General features: G+C 35.2%; 1 protein-coding gene across 1 annotated transcript in view; it reads right to left on the bottom strand.

Annotated features, from left to right (window-relative positions):
* The window catches only part of DLC1 (DLC1 Rho GTPase activating protein), a gene marked incomplete at its 3' end in the record, with an annotated part of 206,606 nt that overhangs the window by 192,514 nt on the left and 1,672 nt on the right, over positions 1–12,420 (bottom strand). The window lies entirely within an intron of this gene.

Raw genomic sequence — 12,420 nt, 5'->3', positions numbered from 1 at the left:
ATGCAATTTAAAATACATATCAGAATTGCCAGATTAAAGGGTTCAGTAATACCTGTAGTTAAAACAATATCACATCTCATACAGTTTTACTAGTTCAAAGACTCAGAATTACAAATACCTGTGCATCTGTGATAGGCTTATATAGGACAAGCCCTTTCAACAAAAAATAATGAACACTGAGGCAGATAAAAATAGCTAAGGCAGAAAAAAATGCAAATATAATAAGAATGGTGGTGGTGGGCTTATTATTAGTTTTTTATTCTTTAAGGAAATCAGACTGTAGGATTTCAAATATGAAGCTTTCAACACCTGCCTTTTACATCAAACTTGTCACTCACACAAGTATTATTTTGGTAGTTGGGATCAAAAGACATTTAAGCATCAAATAAGAATCAGCCCCTATGGTTCTTCAGGATGCTTCACGTGCATAAAAGGACAAGTAGAATGTACCCACAGAAAACAGGAAAAAAAGAAAATAACCCAACAACCAGCAACTGCAAACAAAAGTTAAGTTTATGTACCCTGACATCTCTTCCTCAAATCCTTTCTCTTTTCTCTTTCCCAGGAATTGTTTGTATTTGTTTCTGGCCTGTGTATTCATACCAGTACTGAGGAGTGACATGCAGAGTTATGAACAGACAGGTTGCTTTAAATTTTAAAGCACCAGTTACTTCAAGATTCAGCAGTTACTTCCAGTATTCAGCTTTTTTGAAACAAAACAAAAAACTTTTTTCTCCCCTTGTAGTTGCAGTACATCTGTACTGAATCAAAAACAAATTCATTTTTCAGGTGACTATTTTTTGATCAGAAGTCAGTACTGTAACAGTAATTAAAACAACTATAACGTTAATTAAAACAAGCACATATTTTAAGCCGCTGGGTCTGTAAACTCCTCTTTTTCCTCCCCCAGGTGACACACTTTAGCAACAGCAAGGTGACATCATTAGAGGTCACAACTAGAACTTCAGAGTTTGACAAATGGGCTATAATTGAGCTACTCCCCTTTGAGGAACACAAAAAATTTCATAAGTTTTCACAACAGCACTCTCTTAAAGCAGAGGTCAGTGGAAAGCATAGGGACGGAAAATCTGTTTCTATTTCAGTTGTGTATCTGGTAAGATGGAAAATTTTTCAAGTCTACACAGATGGTAAATAAATTTCTGCTACATGAGGCAGTTCCTGGAATAAAGAAATTTTCTCAAATAACAAGTGCCAAATTTTTTTTCAGAAAGACTTATTTTTAACTTTCCCAGGGACTTGTTGAGAGAGCTGGAGAAGTGTCCTTTCACCTTCAGAATCCTGGTCTAACTCCAGAAATAGCCTCTAATGTCGTTCTCAGCATAGACGAGTTTTCTTTACACTTTAAAAGACATTTCAAAGCAAAGATCAAAGCTCCACAATTATATTTTGCTGCTGGTAAACACTCTCTCTGAACATAGTGACTAGAAAATAAGACATCTCTATTTAAACCCTCAGACAATCATCAATGACTAACAGTGCTGACATTTAAACTGTCATTATTATGCTTCATGAGGCAATGCTGTTGACACTAGAGAGCTTGTCCGGCACGAGTTGTGTGTAATGGAGAGGACTGAGAGAGAAGCCCAGAATCAGGGATGAAGTCATTGCAGACCATACTTGCTAAGGAAGCCATGAAAAAGACACAGAACAGCTATTTTTTTTGTCAGATAGTTTCATAAATGAATTTGAGTAGAGATTTTATGCAACTGTAGAAATGAGTGCTGAGCGAGGAGACTAGGAACTATCATCACCATGACAAAAACAGCTCTTGAGGGTGTTTGGGACAGCTCTTTCCCTCACACCAAAGTGCAATAAGACTCGCGGAAGCCGTTCACTCTTTTCTGCAACAACTACATATTCCCTTCTCAACCTGTGATTACACGGCTCTGCTTGGCTGCTGCCTGGAGCCTGAAATCAAACCCTGTGAAATGATGATGCTTGCAAGGAATAAAACACACAGTATTCTCATGTCACTGAATGATCTTTCCCTTATACATGCATAAGCTCCAAAAGGCTAAACAGTTTAATAAAACCACACTACACTTAGTATATTAAACAAGAAAAAAAAAAATCAAAACATTTCCGAAGATGCAGGAGTGAGGGCAAAGAATTAGCGATCTTAACATGCTAATTAGAAGAGTATAGGTAGGATGAAGTAGGATTTTCTTGTGTAACAGAGACCATGGATGACCCAGAAAAAAAAAAAAAAATTACATTCTAATCTGAGGCTTTTTTTACTATTCCCAAGAGAGGAAAATTCAGGAAGATATGTATTTCTTCTGAATCTGATGAAAGCTGATTTCTCCACAGTCATAACTATTCACAGGCTTCAGTCTGCAAAAACATGAACAATTGATTTAAGACATATATTGCAAAAGAACCTACAGTAAGAGTTACAATATGACTTCACTAAAAGCTTCATGAATTGTTTGTGAAATGTGCTAAATTACAAGTCCTGCAGAATATGTACCCTCAAGAATATTAACCAAGGTACAGATAGGGAGGAATTTATCCTTAAATTATCTTTGACTGTCACTAGCAATATTGAGGAAGGCTTGGAAACAGACAAACAGATCAACCGAGAGTCGTTTTCATGAGCTGAGAAAGCTTTGTGCAATTGAGAATTGAATGATCACTATGTGGAAAATAAATGAACTTCCACATACTTATTTTCTAATCTTATCCCACTTAAAAGCCATCCTCAATATCCCTGTCTTTTTTGTCTTATTTCTTCTCATATTCACTCTCTGGCTACTTCTCTTCCTATAAGCGTAAAGCCTAAACAAGATAATGCTCATCTACCACATAATTTTATCATCTTTCAAGCAGTAAAGAATATCTGTAAACAGGTGAGTTTACTGTGCTGGAATAATTTCAACAGATGTAGTGAGGTGTGATGTACACATACAGTCACTACTAAATTTGTGTGAGACAAATACAGCTTGGCATTTATCAGAAGAAAAGTGTAGTGTTTCAGAAAATCTGGAGGTAGGAAAGTAGAAGTTTAATTTACATTCCCAAGTTTTTGCTTTTTCATTTTCAATGTACTGAAGATGTCAGCTTTTAAAATATTTTGAAGCTAAGGTTACATGCAGCACAAGCCACGAGCTTTAGCACTGCTGATTTTTTTTCATGTATTTTATGCCTTCATATCAAACAGCCATCAATCACATACCAGTGATTATTAGTGCATGCAAACTGTCTTCTTTAAAAAGGTTGAAGATACCACCCAAAAGATTAAAATAGGTAGTACAAGAACAGAATCAGCTCCTTAAAGAATTTTTTTAGATCAATATATTAGATGATACATTTTAGACTAGAGCAAAGCTATCAAAATGAATAAGACACTCAGGGTATTGAAATAGAAACCTTTGTTTAATTGAACCTGCTATGTGCAAAAATATTTGGGAAGAGGGCATCTTACAGGAAGAGACAAATAAACTTCCATTTAACAGAAATATTTTACATATTGCATTTGTTATTCTAGCTTTTATGTAAGGTGAGACTCCAAAAACAATGTGAAACTTAAGATATGAAAGTTATTGCTCTAATATGGCACATTATTGAAGGACACCCTCATGTTACAGTGAGCCAATTTTTCCTTAACGCAGTATGCATAAGCCAAGTTCCTTGTGTTCCATTGTTGTAAAAGCATTAGACATCAACTGTCACAGAGTTATGAAGGAGAGTGAGGATCTGGTTTACGTTTGCAATACAGTCACCCCAGCACACACAGACACGCATGTGTATATATATATGTATATATATATGTGTAAAGAAGCTGTATTACTGCCTGGATTTTTTTCATAGGAGGAAGAATATCCCTCTGAATTTGAATTCATAACCATTTTAGGCCATATCCTCTGGAGCCTGGAATAGATTTTGGCAGCAGAAACAGTATTGTTTCATTTTGTAAAGCAATATTCAATACATCCTATCTGTAGCATAGACCCCGTTGTCTCCACAAACCTTTAACATTGCCATTTAGAGAGAGCAGTAGAACGACACAAACATGAGCAACACAGTTTTAGGTACCTTTACATCATACATGTTACCGTGGCAAAAAGCAAGAAAACAAACCAACCAACCCACAAACAAAAAACACCAAAAAAACAATGACGGAAAATGCTTTGCAGATGGCTCCTACTGGTCTGCAGTTCGTCCCACAGGTTATTCTCTTTGCTTACTTGCTTTTAACTACTGCATGGGGACTGCTCAGATACCTGTGGACTTCCCCAACATCCTGCTAGTATACTACAGCCAAAAAGTTCACAACAGGAGTAGCAAAGAACTCCTTGCTGTAAAGCCTCAGCCTCCAGAGCTGGCCAAGGTGGCTTGTTCTTCTGTGCCTCCTCCTCAGACACAGCACCACTAACAGAAAAAGTTTTGTTTTCAGCACAGGTCATGTCTGCAGTACAGGGTTGTGCTGAAAAAGCTGCTCTGCCATAGCTATGGCTCTTTCAAAGGCTCTTTAATATAGACAGGAATTCTTTAATACTGACTTCCCAGGTTACTGCTGTATTTAGCGTTTTTTGATGAAGGCTGTATCTCTGTGTACCTCTCAGATCTCTCTGTTTTCACTTGATTCCTAATTCAAAGTGAACATTATGCTTGTGAAAGAGCCAGATGAACAGTTCTAAGCAGCAAAATCCATTTTTAAAATTTTTCTTTAACCAATGGAAAAGTGTGTTGTGGATAGTGATGTCATGTAATCCAGAAGGTTTTGCTGAACTTTTAATTCTGCTTCCCATTTGCTAAACTGCTAAATTTGTTTTGTGCCTACTATGCCCATTCATCCCCTCAAAAATGTGGTATTAATTACAAATCTAGTGTCATTTTAGGAAGTGGTCATCTGTCCATTAAATAAGACCTATAACAGAGAATTTAAAGACTACAAACAGCAAATAATCAGCCCTTACAAATCAGAACTTTTAGAAGATTAATTTTTAAAATAAACGTTTTAAAAGTTTTCTTCCAGACAAGAATTGCAAACCTGCACAAAATTAGAAATTTCTGAGTATAAACTGCATGAAACTAAAGCTCTTTACGCTGGTTCCTGGAAGCGTGTAATATTGCTTTGGTGAAGTGATAGTGCGTGACTATGAACCGTGTATAAATACAAATACTTTCATGACCATTTTAGGTAGCTGAACTCCAACTATTGCACTTGATGTGCAACAGTCTCTTGGTTTGCAGTCTAGACAACGCTGGCAGCCTTTAAAATTTATTGCTGAACACTGTCACAAATATGTGTCAAAGTAAAATTTGCATAAAGGTTATACTGTAATGGCCTGGCAATCATCCCATCCTGTTCTGAGCTTGTTTTAAATACTTTTCAGATTGTTTGAAATACATCATACTTCAGTCCAAACACAAAGGAAGTCTGTGGGAAAGCATTCTTTAGCTTCCCAGATGGAGAAAATATTTATGATACATATTTTTGTAAGAGCAACAGAGAAAATTCATGGTCATGTAACCACAATAATAAGAGTGCTTTATGACCACGGCTTTCTACTAATTACCATAGATAATATGCATAATTTTAAAAACTTAGATCTGTTTTAGTCCATTTGTGTTTTTGAACCACGTCCTCATTATTAAATACTAGATTTAGGAATCGAGTTTTCAATGCAGAAAAGAGAAACAAATATTCATGACAGCCAAGAAGGTTTCAATATTTTTTTAAAGAAATCATACTATTTGTTTTGCTTTACTTGCAGCTCTTGCCAGATTCTTCCCAATGCCTACAAAATCATGACCATGTAATAGCAATGTGCAAATGCAGCAAATTCTTTGTGGTGAAGCAACCGTGGAGCTCAGTAATAGTTGTTCACGGTACTAATACTACAGACTGTAGCTCTGAGATATGAGTAGCAATTAACCTTTCAAAAAGCTGTTGTGGATTAGAATCTCTCATGAATTTTTGATGGTGTTCATATTCAAATTATGAGTTTGGAAAAACAGACCCACTCTATTTTCTAAAACCTTTAGAAAGTTTGCAAAACTTTGAAACCCTCTAGTAAGCCTGAAAATTACAGGAGATGCAGAAATGGAACAAAAGCAAATCCAAATTCCATGCATGATAAAATAGATTTCCACTGTTTGAATGATCATCTTTAAAAATAGATTATCTGATTTCCAACATCTGCATTTGCCGTTTTCCTTCACAAAACTAAGAAAAAACATTCCCTACATGCCAAGATTATGTTATTCATGTCTGTTTATGAAAAAAACCCTGTTCTGGCACAAGTGCAGGTCAGAATTTTACAGGAAATATAGTAAGAGAACCATACAATTTGGAAGTAATTTTGACATGGTAGTGCTTCTATAGTAACTAGCTTCTGTAGCCTCTAAGGTTACAAATTATTATAACACCCAAGTTCAGTGAAGTACTCAAACATACTCTAAGAACACAGTAGTTTCACTGACATCCATGAATGCTTTTTTAGTGTCTGGATTTTAGCAGTGAAGCCTTGGTCTCCCATGACGACAGTGAAGTAGTGAAGCCTTGGTCTTCTGCAGCCTTCCAAACAATACAAACAATATTCATTGTTGTCCACATTTTCAGGATTTCTAACAATCATCATAATCTGAGAATGTAGATTTTTTTTTTTTTTGTGGTTGTTGGATTTTCTACTAGAATATTGGCAAGATGATCACCTTTAAATAGTACTCAATGGGAAAACATGAACTGTGCAAAATGAATGCATTTATGCATCATATTTTGCAAAAGTGCAATTAAAGATAATTGACTTAGAAAACCACCAACTTTTAGAAGTGTCATCTATTGCTGACTGACACACATTTGCAGACTGCATCTCAGAAAAAAAAAGTAAATTCAATTCCCTATAACGAAATCACGATACAGCAAAGCGTACGTTTCCATTTTTAAGTTTTCTTGTATATTGCTCTTATTTTTATTTGTACTTTTCTGTGCTTGTCTTTTCAATGCTGACTTTTCTGAGTTATTGTTACAATGCAACACTAACAAGTACACGTCACTGACAAGCCTCCATGTACCTACATGTTACTAGTTATGTAGTAATAGTTTAGAGTGGATTCCTACTAAAGCAGCTTCTATTTTAAAAAAAATACAGTTTAAAAGATTTAAAAGCTAAATTAAAATTGCTATTAAAATAATTAATAATTAAATTATCCCCATTCAATTAAGACAGAATTGAGGTAAAGGGGGATAAAGACTTCAGAAAGACATACTTGTGACAGGTCTGGAAACTTATCTCTGGTATTTTAACAGCAATTTAAAAAACATCTAAAATATTGGATACTATTGTTCACAACAAAAATTACATTTTAAATAAGAATCTAATGCTAATAAGTGAGGGCTCAGTTGAAAAGGATTATGCAGTCTGAATAGTAGAGATGGCAGGGAAAAAGTGGTAAGAAAACCATTTCAGTATAATAGGTAGCTCTTATGACATTTTTTTGGAAGCTTTCCTACTATCTCTTCCAGGTACCTTACTGGGAGGACTAAGCCAACAGAAAAGGCTCCATTGGCTTCCTGTGGAGTAAGTTTACAGGATGATAGAAGCAGACACTCCTGGAAGAAACTAACTTCCTAACTCAACATAAATAGCATAGTCTTAGCCTTATAAAACATAATTTATTATAGATTGTAACAGAAGAGAGTCAGCCTTCACATCTCATGGGCAAGCATAATACTCGAAAAGCAAATAGGGATGGAAAGGCTCAAATTCAACTATGCATTTTTTTTTCACTTTCTCATATTAATATAATTACAATTGATGAAATAATGAAACAAACGTTATTGCAACAGTACAGAAAATGCAAAATGCAAACCCACACTTAAAAAACTCACAGCTTTTATGTGGGGAAATCCACTGCAATAAAGACCTATATCACCCCAGGTAACCTTCTACCTGGATTTCTTTCTATATTTACTGTCATCCTTCTGATAACCTTGAATAAATTTGCATCTCATTGACACTGGATGCTACTGTCATGTTGCTTAAGTATAATTTGCAAACCACAAAGCATTTAATCTAGAAATACGGATTAACATGTGGCAATAATAGTGAGCATTAGGAAATAGCCCTGACTACTATACTCTTTGGTCTTGTAGGAATGACTTTAAGATGACATCAACTGTTAGAAACTGGAAAGATTCTAAGAAGGCCACCATAAAGGATTGCAAGTAGTAAATATTTAAAGCAAAAATATCATAAAATAGATGAGTAATTTGCACACCAATATGTTTGTTTACTTCATTCTTGTTTTTCAGTGAGACATAAGCAAAATGTTTTAACAAGACTGAAATGTAGTCTGGGATTACCCATTAAGAGAAACTGATACAAGTTCATCACATATAATCCAATTAGTTTGGTACCCAAATTAGCCCTTCCTGAAGCAGTATTCTAGGGTATACCTTTTCTTGGAAGGAATGCAGCTGACGTAACAAAGTTCAAATCACTAGGCAAAATACATCAATTATATTTTCTGAGACCAATAATTATGTATCAATTTATTATTTCATTGTAATTTCTGCAGTAAATTTACCAGTACTTTATTGTCTCTAATCTTGTAGAATTTATTAATAACTTTAATCAAAAATCTCTGTAGAAAACCAGAAATTTTACTTTGGAAGAGAACTCCAAAAGTTTCAGAATTAATATTCAACTTAGATAAGCAACCAGAACTTCAAATGCTTATCCAAAGTTTGTCTGAATTATTTTGAGCTTGATTTCTAAGTCCAAGAGAGTTTATTTTTGGAAGATTTACTCCAAAGCACTTTCTATGGACTTCTCAAAAATCACTGTGACAACAGCCTCTCTTCAGTGACTGAGCAGTTCTAGAACCTGTTTCTTACACAAGTTAATGAAAATAACAACAATATTAGGCATTGCAAAGGAAAATTTCTTTGAGATGCCTGAGAAATCAGTGTATAATAATTAAATATTCTCCTTTGTTGGTATTCTCTTAACAATCAATACTCTTCTGATTTTGTATTATATTGTCCTCCAAAAGCTCTATTACATTATACATGTGAACTTAGACATGATTTGGGTTGCCCCAAGCATTACAAATTGCTCATTAGTTCTAAAGATTATTCCACTCTTTGAAATTCAGAATGCACAATTCTTAAGTGAAGTGACTATTTAAAAATCAAAAATTTATTTAACTAGGAAAGCATACAGGAGAGCCTGGTTGGTGTAGCCACATATAGTTAATCACTTATGGTTCTGCTACTCTAAACCATTAATAACCATCAGCTTCATGTTGTGGATAAACTGAACTGATTATCAGTCAACACAAACAGGAAAGCTTGATTACTATGGAATCTTTCTATCAGACTTAACATCATTAACTTCTTACAATTAAATCCAGGTGTTTCTTATTTCCAAGACTTAGGAAGTCTTTCTGGGAAAGCAAAGGAAAAGAGGATGCTGTGCATCAACCATCTGAACCCTGGTGACTTTGAGGGAGCAAAGAATGCTGTAACAGCTGGACCTGTTTGCAAAAAATATCTTCAGTGTCAGTACATCCATCATGTCTAAAGCAATTTACTGAAATGGAGCTAGTGCTGGTCAAAGATGCTAAACTTTAAGCCCTTAAGCCCTCAAACCTGCATTCATCTGTAGAACAAGCACAACAGATCCACACTGTCTCACCTCAGCTTCAGTCTGAATACAGCAGATCTAAAGATAAGAGGGGAGGTCACGCTCTGTTGCCACAATTAAAAGTAGTTTAAAATATGTTAACGAGGAACAGGTTTTCAGAAGAATTTAGTGCCAGCATGAGCAGAATGATGCCTCCTCAAAGGTCCCAAGATCTTAACTGTCATGGAAGTATCTGAAGTTCAGCACCTTTCTGTGATCCCCTGAGGTGCCACCTTAAGGTTTGAGTGCCCAGGCACCTTTAGCAATTCATCTCCATGTGCCTTTCCCCATATTCTGACCTCTGCGAGCACATATTTATGTGTAACTGTAATTGACACTAAGCATTAATCAGACAGTGGTGTGTTTTAGGCCTTAACTGCACTGTTTGAACTGCTGACCTTGAGAGAAAAGGTTTTATATACCATTTGAAATCCCTTAAGTCTTCCTGTCACTGCAAAGCAAATAGTTTTATGGATGGATTCAGTTTCAAGTCTGTTGTTTTTCTAATGTTTGGTTAAAATTACAAAAGTGGCTTTCAGAGAAAGTTTGTAAACATAGGCACATTTTTCATTGGAGATTATTACCAACACAGAGAGGCTTTTGTAAAATAGCATACAATTAGAGATAAGTGATAAAATCCTGGACACAGGAACCCTGTCTTTAGAAGTGTCCTGAGAACTTAGAGATAAATAATACCAGAAGCAACAGCAGATAATATCTTTTTCCCTGTTGCCAAACGTTTTACAGTTGTTGGTAAAGACTTCTTTAACCAAAGTGGTACAAGGTCACTCCTTCAAATCTGCAGATTCCATCCCCTTTTACAGTGCACACAGCTTAGCCCTGGCTGCGGCCATGTAACTCTCAGCCTTCTTGAAGCCCCTCCTTATTTTGCTCCTTTCTATGCTCATGTCCTTTCTTAGTTTTCCTCACCATTAGTCTCGCTGGAATTTTTATATTCTGTCTTTTAAAATATTTAATGGCACAAACACAAATCACAAAAATATTTTCAAATATAATTCTTACAAGTGTACTTTTAAAGGATGAATACATTACCTCAAAACAAGACACAAGGAGATACATGGAAACCACCCTGTTTCCCTGAAAATAAGTCAGGGGCTTATATTAATTTTTGCTCCAAAACTTATTGCTTTTTTACATGGATAGTTGTCTGAACACTATTTAAAGTGTCTTTTTAAATGAACTATAACTAAGGCTTATTTTTGGAGCAGGGCTTATATTTCAAGCATCCTCAAAAATCCTGAAAAATCATGCCAGGTCTTATTTTTGGGGTAGGTCTTATTTTCAGGGAAACAGGGTAGCAAAATCAAAGCTACTAAAAAAAATATGGCATGGTACACTGAAAGGTAATGTGGACAGAGTCACAGCACAGTGACTGTATCTGTACATAATAAAAACAAGTTTTATCTGAATTTTCAGATAGTCATAGGACTTTGAAATTATATTATAACAATGGATCTTTGCTAACCATATGAAAAGTGTGCATCACTTAGCTACTATGCTTATCAAAAAAAAAAAAAGACATAAAGACATGCTAAAATAGGGCAGCTTATCATACAGTTATAATAAATAGTTCTCAAATATGATGTTAATCTGGTTATTATTTTAGTTTTACAGTTGAATGCTTTTCTACAGATGGGCAAGTTTAGCATTTCTGTACTGCTAGTCAGGTTTCTATTTCTTAATTGCAACTCAGAGTTGAACAGTTATCACATTAACTGTGATTACATGAATTACCAAAGGAAGACTGGCTCTGAGGGCTTCTGAAACCTTTTGTAAAAGTTACATACAGCTTCCAAGCATATCAGTTGAATGTTAATATTAAGAAAAGTTTTACACAAGAAAGCAATGGCCAGCAGCTCAGGATGCTGTGTTGACATTTAGTACCTTAGATGTGTGAATTTGTGCTTTAGTGAAACAGCTGCTGAGACTCTACAGCTGATGAAGGGAAAAAAAAAATAAAAGAGAGACACACCACCAAAAAAACCCACCCCAAACCCATAAACCAAACCAAACAAACAACATAAAAACACACAAGTAATAGAAATCAGATTTGAAAAAAGCAGACAAAAGAAGCTGAATGATCTTAAATGAAAAAAGACAGAAAAAGGAGTAAACAATTACAAATTGGTTATTAGCAAGTATAAGCAGCATAGCTTGGAAATCCAGACTTTAAGATGAATTCTATAGCACCATAGCCAGCACATTTCCTCCCACGAAAGCCAATTGGAATTTTATTACCAGAGAATCTGTCCACTGAAGTTTTGTAATGATACTCTTCCTTACTCTGTGTACGCAGTGAAAGTCTCTGGTTGCTTTAAAATTACAGAACATTGTTTCAAACTCAGTAATACTTTTTTTTTTTTTTTTTTTTTTCAAGAATATATGCTTGTGGGGCTGAGCTGGAAACCAAAGAACTTCTAAAAAATGGTTCCACTCCTTTTTTCCCTTTGAAAGTTTTGTTGCACCTTTTCCCTGTTCTCTTTTTTCAATAAGGCTTCCAAACCTCTAGACACAATCTTTTTTCTAGGAGGGCTAATGATACCTACTAGCAGAAAGCCAAAAATAAAGCCAAAGCCACGGAAGACGCTTATTCATTTAGCCTTGAACAGCACATATAACATGTATATAAAAATATATCTATTTAAAATAAAGTGATTATAAGGCACCTCCCAAATACACAGCTCTACCATTTTCAGACCTTAAAAAGAGCTCATGAAACTCAGTTGTTGTATAGACACATTAT

The sequence above is a fragment of the Nesoenas mayeri genome (genome assembly GCF_963082525.1).
Source record: "Nesoenas mayeri genome assembly, chromosome: 4".
Lineage (NCBI taxonomy): Eukaryota > Metazoa > Chordata > Aves > Columbiformes > Columbidae > Nesoenas > Nesoenas mayeri.
The sequence above is the reverse complement of the archived record's forward strand: the minus strand, read 5'-3'. Positions and strand labels throughout refer to the sequence as shown.